We start from the raw sequence: 2,756 nt of genomic DNA on the forward strand, positions 1-2,756 counted from the left end.
GACAAAGCAGTCGGACCACGTGTCCAGAGGGATTATAAGCGCCCTATCGGGCTAGGATACGGTAGGACTCTCCGGCTTCGAGGGAACCCTCTGTCCCCAGTTGTTTTTTATAGAGGTTTTCTCCTCGCGGCTGGTACGACAGGACCCCCGGCCCGCCGTAGCGGGTTACGGTCTGCTCTATGCCGCTGCTCAGTCAGCTCTGCTGATCAGAAAAGTACCGAGAGCGGCCCTCCAACGAATGGGCCCGGGCAAACGCCCCGCCAGCCCCCACCTGTGGGGGTTTTTAAAGATGTCCTTGAGGTAGTGAACGTCATTTGACTCCAACTGGCCACTTCCAGGGCAGCTAAACCCTCGGCCCGCGGCCGGTAGACACTGCGGGCCATAAATTGAGCTGCCCTGTCAATTGCACCGGCCGCCAATAGTTGCGGTCGGGGCAGACGCGCTTTTTGTTGCAACCGGCTTTTTCTGACGCCCGTGTGTTTGGTTAAACAAAATTGTATATTGAATTTATTTTACATGATTTTATTTTCTAAATCAGTATTATAATAGTTTTGTTGAAATTAATAGTTTTAACCTTTAACTATGGACGTGAAAAAATAATCACACTCCCATGGACGTCGGGTCTCACAGACCCCTATTTAAAATTCTTCTTATTTTCATATCTGAATTAATTTGAATTTATTAAAGAGTTGATATATATCTAATAACTATTAATAAAGGATTTAGTGGTAAATGTAATCAAATTTTAACCATCATTTAATTATTTTTTTGCTAATTTAAAAAAACTTAAACATTTTTCAGTGTTAATTGACTTGCCATCACATAAAGGCTCCTTGATTACAGTCGATTATTAATAAATGAAAGTAATATTTTTTTCCTTACTAATTAATAACCATGTAACATAAAAACATGAACAAAATTTCTGAAGGACATAAATTAAAAATTTTGACAAGGGTTAAAGTTACTAAAATTATACACAGTGGCCTAGAACACTAAAAACAAATTATCTCTACAGGCATGTGTTATCTTTCTTTGAGAGCTTTGATAGACAAAATGTACACCATTTAGAATCGGAATCTGCAGCAATGGTGAATTCTAAGACATCTAAACTCAAAAGAAGAATCTTCTACAAGTAATACCTTACTCCTGAAATGTTCTTTAGATAGTTGGGCTAATAATATAGCTGATGTACTCAGATACTTTCTGCCATTAAGTATTCTTAAACTAGAGCAATTTACTTAAGATTATAATAATATAATATTTAAAAAAAATAGTTGACAAGTCACATCCATACAAGTTTGTTTGTATGGAAATTATAGTCATCGGGTCTCCCAGGCCCGGACAAAATTTTGGATGGTTATTACTCACGTAATAAGTGCCGGAAAACGCGATTTTATGCCTCCTCGGTCCAAACACAGCTAAAACTGAAGCTACTGAGATGGTCGAGACCAGCACGTGGCGGGAAGGTGTTTAAACCGAGAAATCGGAAAGGGGGGTGGGCCTCTGAGACCCGACGTCCATAGTTAAAGGTTAATACTGGGTAGTACTATTTTAAGTGTCTGCGTAGAAAGCTATTTCAATTTCTATTAATATGAGTAATAAATAGGCACAGAAAAATATTCTCTCTTTTGTATTTTTATTTTTGCCACTGAAAATTTCCTGAATAATAGTTCAGGCAGTAGCAGAATTGTAGGAATTGGTAATTTCGGCTGGTTTCGCAACGCCTCGGTAGCGCAGTAGGCAGCGCGTAAGTCTCATAATCTTAAGGTCGTGAGTTCGATCCTCACCCGGGGCAAATTTTTTGCATTTCATTTTATTATTTAACTAGCTGACCCGGCGAACTTTGTTCCGCCTTAATGCCAATAAATAAGCAGACTTTTTTTTAATTTCGAACGGGATAAAAAGTATCCTATGTCCTTCTCCTGGCTCTAAACTACCTCCCTGACAATTTTCAGCTAAATCGGTTCAGCCGTTCTTGAGTTATAAGCGAAGTAACTAACACGACTTTCTTTTATATATATAGATTTTAATCTAACTTGATAATGTAATATTCTAAAGACACTGTTAACACTGAGGTTTAGCGTTGTGAAGCTTTTTTGTAAAACAAGAAAATTGTGTAACTAATTCGCTGTCAGTTTTAGTCGATTTTGTTTGTTTTATTTTAATTTTTAGTTGTGCATTAACTAAAAAAAATATAATTATCCCATGATGTAGGTAGATAGGTGGGTACTTCCTTTGTAAACTTTAGATTATGCTTATGCACATTTTTTGTCATAGGTGCTATTTGCACCTGTCACAACTACGGGACTATTCTCTCCGCTGCAACTCCTGTGTAGCCAGGATCTACAGCTTGACCGCCAATAACCCAACCAGTGAAGGTCAAGTTTGTCCTGGGGGAAAGTTAAACTGTCATTGGACCCGCAACGAAATTAAGCCTGTCACAACTGCCAACGATTGTGTTAACAGTGTTTACGTTTATACAACAACACAGACAAACAATCTAATATCTTTTTGCATGCATCCTTGAACCATCAAAACGTTCCCATAGTAGTGAGCGCCGAAATTGTTCTCAATCGAATTATTTTGCTCCAAATCAATTGATGACTCACTGTGCATGTCATGTTAATGGGTGTGAGAAAGAAACTAGATGTCGTGGCCTAGTTTTAGACTTTTTAACGATCAATAAATATTTTCTTCCTCAATTAATTTTAAAGTTTCGCGTTGCATTAGGTATTTGAAAAAGACAGAAACGGGAA

At 38.2% G+C, this 2,756-nt stretch overlaps 1 non-coding gene across 1 annotated transcript; it reads left to right on the forward strand.

The window, feature by feature from the left end:
• Positions 1-1,722: 1,722 nt before the first annotated feature.
• TRNAM-CAU (transfer RNA methionine (anticodon CAU)) lies at positions 1,723-1,795 on the forward strand. The gene has a single exon. It is a non-coding gene; the product is annotated as a tRNA-Met (tRNA).
• The last annotated feature ends 961 nt before the right edge of the window (positions 1,796-2,756 follow it).

Source organism: Ostrinia furnacalis, unplaced genomic scaffold, assembly GCF_004193835.3.
Source record: "Ostrinia furnacalis isolate ACB-3 unplaced genomic scaffold, ASM419383v2 OfSCF3304, whole genome shotgun sequence".
NCBI lineage: Eukaryota > Metazoa > Arthropoda > Insecta > Lepidoptera > Crambidae > Ostrinia > Ostrinia furnacalis.